The sequence below is a fragment of the Eschrichtius robustus genome, chromosome 8, assembly GCF_028021215.1.
Source record: "Eschrichtius robustus isolate mEscRob2 chromosome 8, mEscRob2.pri, whole genome shotgun sequence".
Lineage (NCBI taxonomy): Eukaryota > Metazoa > Chordata > Mammalia > Artiodactyla > Eschrichtiidae > Eschrichtius > Eschrichtius robustus.
This window is the reverse complement of record NC_090831.1, coordinates 89,852,631-89,868,949: the sequence shown is the minus strand read 5'-3', so window position 1 is coordinate 89,868,949 and position 16,319 is coordinate 89,852,631. Positions and strand designations below refer to the sequence as shown.

The window sequence follows — 16,319 nt, the reverse complement described above, 5'->3', positions numbered from 1 at the left end:
CAGCCATCAGTCAAGCAATCCTGATTCGAGCAGGGAAAACACATTATGAAGAACCTTGTGGAACACAAAAGAGGATCATCGCATACACAAAGATTTCAAAGAAAGAAGGCCCAGAATAGATCCAGAAGAGCACATCCCCTTAGTATTTATTTCTTTAGTTGCCATTAATACTGGAGCAATACTGTGCGTCATAGTGGAGTTTTCCACATGTACATATAAAATATAATGTTTAAGTTTATTAAGTAGTTTTATATTAATTAAATACAGGTCATCTATGTGGGTTCAGCTCCTCCCCTAGTTATACTTAATGTTGTTTTTATAGAACAACATAAGAATACATAAGAATAAGTAGATATTTGTACCTTGTGATCCAAGTGTCTGGAGCAGCTGCGATGCTGGATCAGGGGATGGACAGGCCAGGCAAGAAGCTCTTCTTCCACAAAGGTGCCTGAAGGAGGCCTATTCCTTGCTGTGCTGCAAATTCAAGTATGCAGTTTGTCTGAAGTGTCCTGTTAATTATTACAGACGCATGTGAAGGCTTACCTTAAAGGAACGGGTTCAATCATTTCACACAGTCCACCTCCCTCCTTTCCAGACTCCTGTATATGTGCATCTCCAGTATATGGAGACAGCCAGCTTCTTGCCTTCTTTCTCTTGTTCTTCCCAAGGCTGCTCCTTATCCTCCTCTCCTCCTAGTGAACTAATACTATGTCTTCTTCCCAAGAGCTGCCTTTCTGTCATCTAGTCAACATGTCATGTGACCCCTTGCTTTCTGTTTCCCCTACCCATTACACAGTAATTCTCTGTAACTTCCATTCTGTAACCCTTTTGCATATTATTTTCCTTTCTATATCGTTGCTCCCTTTATTTTTAACAAGCTCTGTGCCAGATCACTAGTGTCAGTTATTAACCTCAAGAAAAATGTGTTCACAAGAATCCCCTGGCAGTCCAGTGGTTAGGACTCTGAGCTCTCACTGCCGAGGGCTCAGGTTTGATCCCTGGTCAGGGAACTGAAATCCCACAAGTTGAGTGGCGTGGCCAAAAAGAAAAAAGAAAGAAAGAAAAACGTGTTCCCTCTCTTCATTCTATTTCTGACTTAAAAAGTTAGCATAGGGCTTCCCTGGTGGCGCAGTGGTTGAGAATCTGCCTGCCAATGCAGGGGACACGGGTTCGAGCCCTGGTCTGGGAAGATCCCACATGCCGCGGAGCAACTAGGCCCGTGAGCCACAACAACTGAGCCTGCGTGTCTGGAGCCTGTGCTCCGCAACAAGAGAGGCCGCGATAGTGAGAGGCCCACGCACCACGATGAAGAGTGGCTCCCGCCTGCCACAACTAGAGAAAGCCCTCGCACAGAAACAAAGACCCAACACAGCCAAAAAATAAATAAATAATTAAAGGTGCTAATAATTGGGAAAAAAAAGGTTAGCATAATCTTGATGATTTAACAATAGTGCTGACAACATACATGTGTCAATTAAATGGCAAACCTCAATTTTTGTCAGATGTAGGGTATAATACCCTTATTTTTATCTTTGCTTCTTTACAGCAAGTATTCTGAGCTGATACTAGGAAAGTCCATCCTCAACACACTGATCCCTCCAGCTGACTTAAGAAAGGATAGTGATATGTACCTTGCCAACAATACCCCTGGAAATTTGACTATTCTTGTCTGATGACAATAAGAATGATGAGACATTAGTCCCTAGGAAAGAGATTTTTCCTTTACTGAGGCGGTCGGGGCTGTCAACTACCATATCTGAGCACAGTATTAAAGTTTCATGACCTTCAGTGGTCAAGGAAAAGTTTATCCGAAAAGGAGTAACAGAGGCACAATTCCAGGTTACTATCTAGGAAGTAAACATGTTTACTCTGTAAACAGGATACAACTCAAGAGGAAAATTCCAATACCTTATTATAAAAGCCATGGACATATGTTTTTATTATAGGCAAAATAATATATGGAGAACTCCCAGGCTCTCCATATTTTACCTGCCTCAATAGCCAGGAGACATAGGAAATGCTGTGATTGCCCTTGGTGAAGATATCTATCTGACCAGGAAAGACAGCACAAACAAAACCACAGGGTGGGCAGCAAGCCCAACAAGCCAAGGGACCCACCCCGGTAAAAAGCAATGATCTGACCTCATCAGCAGGCAGAACACAATCATAGTCAATCTCTGTTCTAATTTTTATCACCATGGATTGGTTTCACCTGTTCTTGAATTTCTTATTAATGGAATTATCAATATGTATTCTTGTGCCTGGGTAGCAACATAAAATTTTTGAGCTGTGTGCATCAGTAATATTCTTTTTTGTTGCTGAGTAGTATTCCACCGTATGGATGTCATATAATGTATCTATTCAAGAAGCAAGTTGCTGGATATGGCTAATGTACAGAATTTATGTGGGGATGGTTGAGAAATGGAGAGTACATCTCAAAATAAACCTGAAAAGAAAGACAGGACCAAAATCACGACACGTGGCTTACTGAGGAGTTTGGACTTTACCTTAAGGGCAATAGGACTTGGACTTTACCTTAAGGAGTTTTAAGGGGTAGGGATAATCAGACACCAAAATCCAGATTATCATTAATGGGAAATCTCAATCTCTAGTCAATAATTACTTAGAATTCACCTCAAGGTCTGAGTCTTATAACTGTCAACCAGAGTACATGCACTCCCTCTAATATCCTTCATTTTCATATTCAGCTAAGATATTTTGAGCATCTACTATGTCAGGCTCTCTGTTAGGAAATGTCACGTGCATGACAGTTCTTAAGATTCCTGCCATCCTCATTGCCCCATGAGGGTATTCTTACATCTGCATGATCCACCTCTGCCACACAGCTTGGCCACTTGAGTCTGCTCTGCATTTTCCAGTTACCTTGTGATAATGGGAGGATTTGACCCTGCTCATTCTTTTTGGAGGAAAACATAAATTGGTGATTGGAATTACAGCTAAAAGCAGGTCCCCCCACAGCACAGATACATTGTTTCAGCAGCTCAGAGGTATTAGTGTTAAAGCATTTCACGCTCAATCTCGTATGAGCTGGTACCAGTTGGACAACCAGTTGGCAACTGTCAGTTGGACGGCCAGTTGTGGCAGTTTTCTGGAATATCTGATGGAAAGATTTTTCTGAGTCTTTTGATGGGACTAGAGCCAAGAATACATACAACATACCCTGGACCCTATTTGTTACAGGTAGCTCCAACATAAAAAATAGAAAAAGAACAAGGGACATCAATTTCTAAAAGTTTTGAAAAGATCCAAAATCATTTGCTTGTTTTATCCTCCTCCATTTAAAACTGATTTTCTTGAGTACAACTATTTAAGAAAATAAAATTTTAGTAAATATAACTGTTTTAATACAGGGAAAAAAAACTGCTCACTTATAGAGCACTACATGCTTCATAAAATGCTTTGTGAGTCGAGTTTTATGTCAGGGAATTTTGGAATGCAGGTTGGCAAGTGATGCCAGACATTGTAGAGAGAAAAGAGAAATAGTAATGCCTGAGGAAAACAACGGAAAGGACATCTCTGTCCCCTGGTCGGAGATGAGAAAGGTGAGTTATTTGCCAGCAGTGGGCCTCCTGGAATTCAGGAAACAAAGAATACAATGAAGGTGGGCTAAGCTCAGGGATCCCAGAGGAAACTAAATGCAGATTTCTTGGCAAGAAAGAGAAGCTGAGACTATGAATGCTGACAGACTGGAAGTGACCCCCATGGCAAAGGCTTCTGATGGGCAACTAAGGACAGAAAGACTCACCAGCCAAACCTTCAATGGTCTTGAGGCAGATGAACATTTGGAAGACTGACTGTTTTGCTGGATTCTCAGTTGTTTCTTCTTAGTCTTCAGATAAAATATGTGCATGTGTGATATGTGTGGAGCAGGATAATTTCAGGATATAATTTATAGTTTGCCTTACATTCCCTTTCCCTTCCTTTGCTTTTAAAGGCTCCATGTTTGGTTGCTTCAGGAGAAGTTCATGGCAGGGCAATCTGTTCTTTCTTTTCATAAGCTTAGCACTGTGGGAGGAATGAGGTTTGAAAAGAAAAAGATGGCCCCAGGCTGAATTATGAGCCTTTGGACTGGGAGTGGTACTATAATCCATGGTCACACAAAACTTCAAGGAAACTGGATCCTACGTGGGTCTTCTGGATTGACCAGAGCCCCATAATCCAAGAATGGCATGCGGAAGGCAGAGCCACCTAACTGAAAGAGTAAGGCATGTTGGCAGGAGAGATACTTCTCTGGTTCCACTTTCTTTCATTCTCCAAGCAGTCCAAATCTTCAGGCCAATAGTAAGGGACAGAAAGAGTATCCATACAACAGACTACTACTGTCCCCAGCCAAGCTGACAGGTGAGGAAGTACAACTGGGTTTTCAGTGCAGGTGGATGGGAAGTTCAGGCAGGCCCATGTGAATTCTCAGTTGCTTGGTTGATTATCACTGAACATCACCATGTTCTTTGCCCAACAGCTTTTAGACTTCAAAGATAAATTTAGTCCTTTTACAGTTAAAAAAGTATTTCCCTCATCATTTTATGTATTATTTGCAGCATGAAACTATCAGACCTGACCTTCCCCCCAAAATGAAATTGTAAAACAATATAAACCTCTAGCTTCGTTCACTGATCCAACAGTGATCAACCTCTAGTTTTGGATCCAACCTCTAGTTTTGTTCACTGATCCAACTCTACTCTTCAACAGTCTCTAACAATCTGCTTTAACTTGGAAGAAGTTTCTCTCACCTCAAATCCCAATGGACTTCAGCTTTGAAAACAGAACCCATAAAGTCCTCCCACAAATTTCTGTAGACAAAGGAGCAGGAGCTCTTACTATTTTCTTGAATGGAGAAGAAAAAGGAGGGTTTTTTTTTTTCATTATAAAATTACTGTAAGATAAAGGCTCATTGTCAGGGCAACTGGGAGCAGGATAGGTACAGTTTCATCACTCCTTAAATGTTAATTCTTTTGGGTCTGACAACTGTATTCGAGGCTTCTCTCCTTTTTTGGGCTGAAAATATGTAGAGCCACCTATGTTCTAGCTAACATTTTAAAAAATTTACTCTCTTAATAATGGGTGTTTCAGTTATACCCATGGTAGAAAGATGATGAGTGACCACCAAGGCCTATCTGAAACTTTGGTAGTGTATATGAAGCTTGGGGAGGGGACACTCAAAGATGGCTACAGTCACATTTCCCGCCAGCCCAGCAGGAAAAGAGTTGAAACAGTATAATTCCGTTTCCCTCAGAGGAGAGGCAGCAGTTACACACATAATCTCCTCAAGAGCCAAACTTTGTGAGTGGGAAACCTGGCTCTATCAAGATTATATGACTTTGGATAAGGTTCCTGACCCCTCTGTGCCTCAGATTCCTCACCAGCAGAGTGAGAATACTAATAGTACATGTTTCAAGTGTTGTTGGGATGATTAAGTTAAAATGTATAGACATCCATACGACAGACAGCAAGAAAGGGAAAATTGAGAGGAAAGGACATTCCTTCCCATAAGTTTCACACACCACTTGTGTTTATGTTCCATTCACCAGAATGTAGTCACAGGGACACATTCTGTAGTCAAGGAAATGTGATCTTTATTCTGAGAATCCATGAACTAAAATGTGCAGGGTTCCATTTCTGAGAGAAAAGGAGAATAAATATTGGAGAAATATTTGGAAATATTAGCACTTTCTACCAGAGGCATCTATTGAAAGACTGAATTTGTGGATGGAGATTCACACCTGCTACATAAGGTTATTTTGTCTCTTTCAACAGCCTATATTGAGGTCCTGCAAGATGTGTGAGGTGAAGAATGTTGTTCTTCTCCAGGATGTAAGTAGTTCCACATGGTTGGGAGAAGATAAGCTAAGGAAGAAGATATTCCTAAATTTAGAAATCTTGCCTCCTACAAAAGAGTCTGAGCAAAGTAAGAGTTACCCAAGAATAATTTCATTTGATTAGCTAGCTTATAAAGTACAAGCATTATAATCCTGAGTTTATACATGAAGAAAATTGAAGCTGATTGAGGTTTCTGTGTTCACACAACTGTTCAATGACAAAACCTGGTCTCTTGTCCATGACTTCTGACCACAAAAACAAGCAATCTTTTCATTAAACCAAGTTTAGTTTTATTATGTAACTAAATACTGAATCACTATTCACAGCACTTTTCACAAGAAGAAATGGCTCTGAGCAAAGTAGTGTTCTTGATAAAGTTTTATTTTAGGAGCTGGGCATCTGAATTCTGTTTTCAACCCTACTATTACTTAGTTTGTGACTTGGACAAGTAAGTAATATTTGTGTGCTTGACTTATCAGATTGAAAAATGTGAAAACTTTGTAACTTTACTCTTAGTTCTATGTTATGTGTCAGCAACTACAGTATAAGCTATTCCCAGGCAAGAATCTAGCCTCCATGTAACAGACAGAGAACCACCTGTCACTGAGCATACAAAAATAACTCTATAATATGTGACCTGTTGGACTAGGTGACCTCTAAGGTTTTATGGAAAAATGTTGGGATACCCCTGAGGCATCCAGAAGCACTCAGTAACTGACTGGTAAATAAGGAAAAGCACCTCTGATTTACACTGCTTGGTGAATAAATCATTTGATACTTGTGGCAAGTGAACCAAAAGGAAATTGAGATATTCTAAGAAGCAAGGTGAATCAGAAAAGAGTCTGGAAAAAAATTATTTTTTAATGAATTTAACCACTGGTAATTAGGACTGGCAGTAGAAATTAGCATAAACACACTGTCCAAATGGTAATGCAACTAGAACATTGTTATAAATTCTTAACGCCCTTTTTAAGAATAGAAAATGACAACTCATCAAAGAACAATTCATCAGGGTTTACCCAGCACTGACCTGAGCGCTTCATTGCTCTGATCTGTGGAGCCCATTTCAATATACTAGGCAAAATGCTTCGAGTGGAGAAAGAGAATTTTCATATAGTAATAGTCTGGATTAGTAGGTTTCAAAATTTCTTGGTGGAAGAAAATTGTCCCATTTTTCAAAGGGATTAGTAGGCAGAAATCCAATATAAAAACAGTAAAAATAGCAATAACTAATACTGAATATTACTATGTGGCAGGTGCTGATATAAATATATGTGTCAATTTATTTAAACCTCACAGCAGCACCCAGATATTGGTAATATTACCCCCAGTTTGCACCAGATGAAGAAAGTTTGTAATAGGGAGGTTAAGTAAATTGTGAAGATCTCCCGAGTTGTAATGGAAGAAGCCAGGTTTCTATGAACAAGTCTGCCCCTGAGCCCAGTTACACTCTTCGCTTTTATATGTAAAAAAAACAGATGTATCAGAGCTGTTCTGGTTAGAAGTGAATGGGTATGATGGACCACTCCCCAAGGGCTGCCTACTGGTCTAGATGAAACCTACCTTCAGAACATCTCATATATGGATATCTGGAAAAGTACCTGTGATGCTGTCTTTGCATTTACAAGACAGAAGTCTCTCCCTTTATAACTTAATATTTTTAAATACATTTGAACCCTTTGTATTTGATTTTCCAGAGTCAGATCTAAGATACAGCCATGAATGAGACAGCAATCAATTTTTTGAAGTCTCCAATCTAGAGCAGAGGTACAGAAGTAGACAGTAGATTCCCCATAATGACAATAAATGTTCAGGGCAACTACATGTAACTACAATAGGTGACATATGATTGTAATGACCTCATAGAACTCTAGCCTTTATATATCCAAGAGGTGACCAACAACCATGGTGGTTAGAGAAATGTGTTAAAGAAGAAAAAGCTATAGTTTTCATTTCTATGTGGTAGGTAACTCAACGTTAGTCTGTTTCTAGGCCAGTACTTGCCTCTTTAATCAGAGTGAACTTCCTTGCAAGTGTAAGGTCCTTTTCTCTTTCTGAGGTCCTTTCTCTGTCACACAAAGTAGAATGTATCCCCCAGTCACAGTTTTGCTATAAATGCAAGTGACCAAGATAGACAAGATGAGAGTATGACCAACAAACCATCACCAAAATTCAACTACCCTGGGAGACACACACCCAAGCATATCACCCTGACTATACATCAGGGTATGTATATCATTGTATGATATTTTTTATTCAAAAGACAGCATAATTTTGTATCTACAGGAACACAGACCTCATGCAATAGTAAAGAAACTTCCATGTGCTTTTAAAATTCCTTTTTATAATTCAACTCAGTAAATGTTAATCTAGCCCCCTCTCTGTTCTTAGCACCAGTGATACTAAGCTGACATTGACACGGTATCACCCTGTCAGTATAATCTTAATCATCTTTGCTCATTTGTAAACCTTTATCTGTCAACCATTCGTCTCTCATTATGGGTGAAAATTTTCATCCTTAAATACTTTTCCCTCAGCAGTGAACAACTCCAGTGCCTCTCCTGACCTGGCAACAGTAGGGAGGAAGTACTACTCATTTCAGCATCACAGAAGCAGCCTCAGAGGGCAATGAGTTTCCAGGATAGGCTTAGGCAGGGTTTACCCAGTGGAAGTTTAATCAACTTCACTAGTGGTTGTGAAGAATTATTGAGCCATATCCACACATGATAATCCTCATCTTGCTTTGGTCCGTGTATTATAGAGGTTCTACCAGCAGGATGAATTGGCTGTTCCAGAAAAAAATAAAATAAAAAAATCCTCTACTCTGACAACGGTGTATAAATGGGACAGATCTGATAGGTCAATGGTAGGAAGAAAGAGCTTTTCCATATTTAAATCTGAAATTTTCTAGTTTCTACTAGAGAAATGGGCAGAAAGATGGAATATATGCACTGGATAGAAAATGAGATTTCTAGTTCTAGGCATCAGTCCTTTACAAGAAGTTCCAATTATTAATAATCTTTTCAAAAAACATAAACAAAGAACATACATCAATTCATAATAGCACCAAATTTGGCTTGAGATTTTGAAAGCCTATTATTTAGATATGCAACTGGATAACTACTTTTCCTGCTGTGATCAGAGATTATAAAATATGCAAGTGTGAGATTGCTAAGCTTCACTAATTACCTTGTCTTACATTCAATCTTACTTTGTTTTTGTTTTTTGGGGTTTTTTTTGTTGTTGTTTGTTTTTTTACACAGATGCACGTACAGCCCTTTGGTGAAGTATGACTAGCACAAAATCAAGAGTTCATACTGGAAAGTATAATTGATAACAATTTAGTAGCACTTTTACAAAAAAATTGATAAAACTGCTGTACAACTCTAGAATGCACAGAAGTTATGCAATTTAGTAGTCATTTACAAAGGAACATAAAAAAATAAAGTACCCATTTTTCCCAAGAGAAATGGAAATGCAATTTCCCAAGCAAAATCTATTCATGTTGGAATTTTTATTAGCTTTCTGTAATGGAAAGGCTATTAAATATATATTGTTTTGTGCTTCTGAATAGTTTTCACATCTTCTTAAGTGAAGACAAGATCAGTATTGCATTATGAAAAGTACCATTCATGCATTGTAAGCACCAGTTCACAGTGCAACAGGCTGGAAAAGGCAAAATAAATTCCAAAATCTAAACAGGGCAAATGTGTTAAAATGAATGATAGCTTTATTACTTACTCCATAGATACCACGTAAAAGAACAAAAATCTGAGATTTGAAGCTAGCTTTTACTGAAAAGATCTTTAAAGCCATTTGTGTGAAAATGCAACGACACCTAGTGGCAGATTCAGCTCATCACTACTCTGTACTCACCAAGAGACCTTTGGGCCCACTGCCATTTTAAGACATTCTCAAAATAGGAAAATAAGTCTGGCATTCGGGGTCAACATGAAAGATGGAAAGATAGTTTACTGCCACTAAAAGGACGAGCTTTCATTTAATAGTCATGGTTGACAAAATGAGAATAAGACAGCATTTTGAGAGAGGGAGGGTACTGCTCTCTGTCCTTCATATTCCTGTGTTGATACTCCACATGGACCTGAACAGAAATGTTTTAGAGTCAATTCCATCATTCCAAAGAGGACAATTTAATGAATCAAATCTTGTTTAGTGTCTATTCTGGTAACATACAAAAATGTCTGCTTATACAAAATGATGGGCAAAAGTTTGGTCTTGATCCAGCCCTACCCTAGAGAACCAAGGTGCTTCAGCTCCAAGTTCCCTATAAATTGTTCCTCTCTTCTCTAAGGAGCTAATCCAGATCAGAGTCTCTGAAAACATTTATTGAGAACTTACAGTCAGGTTAAGGATCCTTTCTTCATAGGTGCCTTTTAGACACCATGGCTTAAATGGACAATTTCTCTCCTCAAAAGTATATAATACATGAAATATTTAGGCCAACTTAAACTCCCAAGGACTTCTCCACAGGGTGTGTCACAAACTAAAAAGTTCTGGGCTATTCGTGGAAGAATGGTTGGGAAAGTTAGCGATTTCATTAAAAGCAACATTCCCATTGAGCTGTACTTTGTTCTTAATTTTAGTCAACAAAGATACATTAAATACCTGCTAAGCCCCAGGCACTGTATTAGACCTAGGTGAGCAAAGTCAAATAAGTCAGAACTTGTGACCTTGGGACTTCTCCAGTCTGGTGGATCGTGAGATCAGGGAGCACATCAATGCTAGGGCAAAGGTAAGCACTGGGTTCTTTTTATGAGAGTGGCCTGTGAGAAGGGGAGATGTTACCTAACCCAGATTGGGCAGGAAGGGGGGCAGGAAGTAATAATAATGAGAAAAGTCTTCCCTGACCAGATAGCATTGGTGCCGACTTTTTTTTTTTAATTTCTATTGGAGTATAGTTGATTTACAATGTTGTGTTGGTTTCAGGTGTACAGCAAAGTGAATCAGTTATATATATACATATATCCACTCTTTTTTAGATCCTATTCCTATATAGGTCATTACAGAGTATTGAGCAGAGTTCCCTGTGCTATACAGTATGTCCTTATTAGTTATCTACTTTAGTAGTGTGTATATGTCAATCCCAATCTCCCAATTTATCCCTGCCCCTCTTATCCCCTGGTAACTGTAAGTTTTTTAATAGGGCAGAAATAGATGAAGAAATGCAGGGTGGTGGAGAACTTAGGTGGAAGGAATGGAAGGTAGAAAATAAGCGGGGGAGATCATGGCACATTACCTAAAAAGCAAATTATTCAACATAAATTTTACACTAAAGGTAATCAGTTACCTTTGAAGGATTTTAAGAAATAAAGTGATAATATTTAATTGGAATTTTAGAAATATCCCTCCCCGTAGAGAATGACTCAGGGGCTCTATGAGACCTGCTAAAGTCGTGGAAGACTGTGTGGGAAGCAAAGTTCACTGGATTCTGTGGGGAAACTCAATTCCACCTAATTTAATCAAAGTTGGCTAATCAGACTCAGGATCTATACAGCTTGGACGGAGAATGTCACAAATTAGCAGATTAGCCATTTTTAGCAATCAAGCAACTCAGTCATTTTGCGAATGTTGAAAACTATTAAGCTTACTTCCTCCTACCTAACAACAAGAAAATTTAAGAAGGAAAACAAGAAAATAATAAAACTGACGGTGGCAAGAGTTCTTCTGAAAGTTTTCCTGTTGCTTCACCTGCTCCCAAACAGGTTGGCCATCAGTCCTATTAGAACTAGCTTCTCTAAGAAGTACAAGAAGAGCAGTAAAATGCAGATCGAGAGAGGAAGTGTACAGCTTGGGGAGCGTTTTTAAGACTAACATGCAGTCTAATCTCTCCATGGGTGGGCTGGTGGGTTTTGTCTCTTTAGGAAAATGGCAGAACAAGCTCTTGGAACCCTTACTCTCTTCCAGATTCCATTCAGAGTCGGTATGCCCTAACCTTCCCTTGAAGCACAGTCCAAACAGCCTCACAGAGCAAAATCAAAGCAATGAGTACAGAGCTGATTCAACCACTGAAAGGTTTTCAGAAGGAGAATTTTGATTTCATTCCTTATATGCTTTGTATACAAAGGAGGAAAGGAGGGAAGGAGGGACCACTACATAATATGTAGGCAAGGAAATAGATACAAGGATGACTGATGACTGAGGCTGCTACAGTTTTCAAGATGAGAAATGATGTGGGTCTAAACAAAGGCAGTGGGAATAGAGTAGGAAAATGTGACCAGTTTAGAAATACTAAGGAAACTGAATAAGACTTGCCGACCAGTTGGATGCGGAACACAGGCGAATGGAAAAATCTGGGATAATCCCCACATTTCTGGCTTAGAAGGCTAAGTCGCGATGCCATCCATCAAGCTTGAAAATGTAGGAGGAGCGAAGATAGGTGGAGGGAGTGAAAAAGAGAGGGAATTAAGTTTTATTCAAGTAAGGCTACATTTTCTGTGGAACATCAGTGAACTGCCCATTAGGCTATTGTTTGTTTGTTTGTTTTCTGCTATTGAGTTGTCTTTATATATTTTTTATTAATCTCTTATCAGATACATGATTTGCAAATATTTTCTCTCATTCTGTAGGCTGCTTTTTAATTTTGTTGATGGTTTCCCTTACTGTGCAAAAGTTTTTGGTTTGATATAGTCCCATTTGTTTATTTTTGCTTTTGTTGCCTTTGCTTTTCTTGTCAAAAAAAGATTTTTGAATAATAAACAAACTACCCCAGTTACGCCCCTACGTTATTCCCTCTTTCCAAATTTATTTTCTTTACTTCATACTTACCTCTTAATGGGGACTTAACTTTTCAGGATGGCATCTCCTTAGCACTCGACTATACACATTCACTCATGCATACACATAGCTCCTCTCTGGAACGCCATCAAAGGAGCTCTTTTGTTCTACTGTGGCCTGGGGTTTGCATAAAACAATCTCTAAGAAACAGAATCAGGCACAATCAGCATTCCTTCCATTTATGGTCCAAGGAGCGCATCCAAACCCTTCTTAACACACTTGGATTGCCATGAAACAGATGGCAAAAAATTAGGAAGGGCCTTAAAACCATACTAATTAATTTAATGTTCTTGGCAATGAGGAGTCATTTGTTGTTTTAAGAAGAAAATAGACATGATAAGAGAAAGATATCAGAGAAAATTTGGGAGAAGTGTGGAGAGGTACTGAGATGGCTGAAGACAAGATATTATTAGGAGGCTATCTAATTAAACTAGTTGAGAAATGAGGAAAGTCAAATGAGGGGAATGGCAGAGTAAATGGAGGAAGAAGAAAGAAATCTCAAAGTTAGTTCTGACATACTATAAGCTAGACTTATTGATTGGCTCCTGGGGCTGTGAGAAATAGGAGTCAAAGATGGCAAAGTTTCCAGGAGGATGACTTCAAAGTAATTCTATTAAGAGGGTGAAAGTGCAGAAGAGGGGAGAAAGTTTACCAGAGAACAGTAGTTAGTTATGTGACCTTTGAGAGGCATTAGGGCCAACTAGATGAAGGCAATAATTGGCAGCTCAGACGAGGTCTGGGCTGGAGATATAGGTTTGTGGAAATCAGCATAGTTGAGGCCATGGCAATAAATAAGAGGATGAGAAAAGTAAAAAACCAAGAACTTATCCTGTTCTTTTGAAAAAAACAATATTTACAAGCTCCTGAAAGGAAAAGAAACCTAAAAGGAGACTGATAAAAAAAAAAATAGTAAAAAAAAAAAAAAATCAAGAGGAAAATGGGAAAATGTAGTGATTCAGAAGCCAAAGGATGCTTTGTTATGGTAAATGCCACAGAAGTCCTAGAGGATAACAGCTGAAAAGAAGCCATTAGATAGGGCAGGTAGGAGGTTGTCAGTAACCTTTGAGAAGCTAGCTTCTGTAGAGTGATGGATGGGAAGAAGAATCCCCTGCAAGTTGAGGAAGACTGAAGAAGTGAGTATTGAGTTTTCTTTCAAATTTGGGGACAAAGAATAGGGACAATATTGAGCAACAGAGGGACTCAAGATCCAGGAAAGCTGTAATAATTCTCAGTATGTGGACATTTTTATACAGGACAAGCTGGTTAAGGCCAGTGAAGAGGAAAATTCTGAAGATACAAGAGAGCCGGGAAATAACACTAGCTCCTAGGAAGAGTCGATGTGGGTCGACTCTGTTACCCTTACCCTGTTAAGGGTAACAGAACTCTCATTTTATATCCTGATTTTCTGCTTAGTCTCTTGCCAGTCTCCCAATATTTTCAGAGGAACAAGCTCAGCTTGCTGATGTTAGGAGCCCAGGATAAATACTTTTAAAAAAACAATAGTTGGCCTTTTTCAGGCAGTCATTTTTTAATAATCTCTTCAGACACACAACCCACTATTTTTGCAATGCCCAGCAATCTAGGTCCCCAAAGCAAGGTGTTTAGTGGCAGATACTTGCTGTTTCAGAGCAGGGCACCTCTCCAGTGCCCTCCCTCCTCTGTTTCTCACCAGGCCTTTTATTTACAGCTCTCTCTGTCTCTCTCTCAAATGCTTTAGGAATAAAGCACTCTCTCATTAAGTCTCTCTTCACTTACTGCAGGATTTATCCCACCTACTACTAATAAACTGGTGTGATTTATGACAAGTGGTTTACTTTCACCCATTACAGGCATCTAAGGCTAACTCTGAAAACTCTCCAAACACTGATTCAAATGTTACTGAAGCTAAGCCCCTCTCTGTTCCCAATTATTTCACAGAATACCTTAGAGAGAAGAAAGTTCTGAAGGCAGCTGAAGGTTCCCCTTCACACAGAGCACAAAGCTTCCCTCTAAGAGACACTTACATCACCCCACTCTTGGAATAGGCTTCAACTCTTTTGTCTTTCTTTTAATATATACATATCTCAAATTCATGTTCAACCTTCTGTGCATCTGTTTACAAGCAAGTCATGATATCTACTCTAGAATATGTTTTCTAAATGCCTTAAGTAGATTAGTTCTCACATCAACGAGATTTTAGGTGTAGCCACCGCCTCAAGGTAGGTGGATGGCCTGGCTGACTTGTAAATTCTTTTCCCATCTTGCATAACTAACTGTACTCTTGAGAGACCCTGAGATGAGCTTCTAGGTGTTTAGTTCAGGTCTCTGTATTTCATCTTTAGTCACTTCCATCACCCAAACTGGGGCCATATTTTCAATGCTAGTGAAGTGGGGGAAACTGCTGGAAGAGCAAGTTTGGGGAGGAAGGGCCAAGTGAGGTTCAGGATGGAGTCAGATAATCTTACTCTGAAACTTATGGTAAAATTTAGGGTTAGAGGTAACACTTCCTATGCTGCAAGTGAACCCCTTTCTTATTTCAGCAGGGATCCCTGATGCTTGCCAGATGGGGGAAATGGCTCAGATAACAATATATCTATTTTCTCCAAATTGGCACTCAGCAGTCCTAATGTCAGGACCTGTCATAAATGACAAAGATTAGTACTGGTTTTTTTAAGGATTAACATCAAAAAATAGCTCCAAGCCTTAAACATTCTCACTTGCAACCAGAAACATAGAGGAGATGGAAACAAATGGTGATGAGATTTTAGGTGATAAGTTCTCATCCATGATATGAGAATAAATGGGTTCCATTTAATCAAGTGAACAGTTGTTTCTTAGCTCATTTTTCCTTTTATTCAGCTTTCAAGCTAATACAAATGATTACGGAGGAAGCTAGGAACAGGGCAAAAAAATTAACAGTAAATCTGAGCCATGTAAACACAGGGAGGTAAGATTCGGTGTGATCAACAAAAGAGAAGAAGTGGAATTCCCACAAAAAGTTACCATTATAAAAAATACTTTAGGAGAAAAAATGGTTCTCCTTGTTTATGAAAATAGAAAATAAGTAAAACTATTTTTCCCAGAACAACACAGACACCACTTCGGCTTTCCTTTGATAAGCCATTGATGAAAGGAAATAATTAGTGAGGGCATCTTACAACCATTCACCCACAAAATCTCCTTAGCAGAGAGATTTTCTAGTACTGTAGTTTATAAATGGATCTGGGCTTCCATATTCTGTATGAAAGCTCATGTTAATGAACCCCTGTGCTCTGTAATAAGGTCCTTGACTCTCCAGGAATCGCAGCCCCCCACATCAAATGCCATGGGGGGTTGACTGCCTAATTTTAGATGATGTCTTACTCCATTAGTGCCTAGCATTAGGGAGACAGCATGTTGTGGTATAAGAAATTTAGGTTTGGAAATCCACAAACAAGGGTTCTATCTCTGCATCTAAATACAAAGTGATTTCCATAAGTTATAACCTCTTTGAAGATCAGTTTCCTCATCTGTTAAAAAAAAGGGGGGGGGAAGATTATGTCTCCTTCAAACTATTTTTTTTTTTAATTTATTTGTTTTATTTATTTATTTTTGGCTGCATCGGGTCTTCGTTGCTGTGCACGGGCTTTCTCTAGTTGCGGCGAGTGGCGGCTACTATTCATTGCGGTGTGTGGGCTTCTGCTCTAGGCGCCCGGGCTCTAGAGCGC

At 39.1% G+C, this 16,319-nt stretch overlaps 1 long non-coding RNA gene across 1 annotated transcript in view; it reads right to left on the bottom strand.

Moving 5' to 3' along the window:
• Positions 1–386: 386 nt before the first annotated feature.
• LOC137768668 (uncharacterized) overlaps positions 387–16,319 on the bottom strand; it is a 46,196-nt gene continuing 30,263 nt past the window's right edge. Inside the window, exon 3 of the long non-coding RNA XR_011074774.1 lies at positions 387–509. This is a non-coding gene — a long non-coding RNA (uncharacterized lncRNA). The remainder of the gene's footprint in view (positions 510–16,319) is intronic.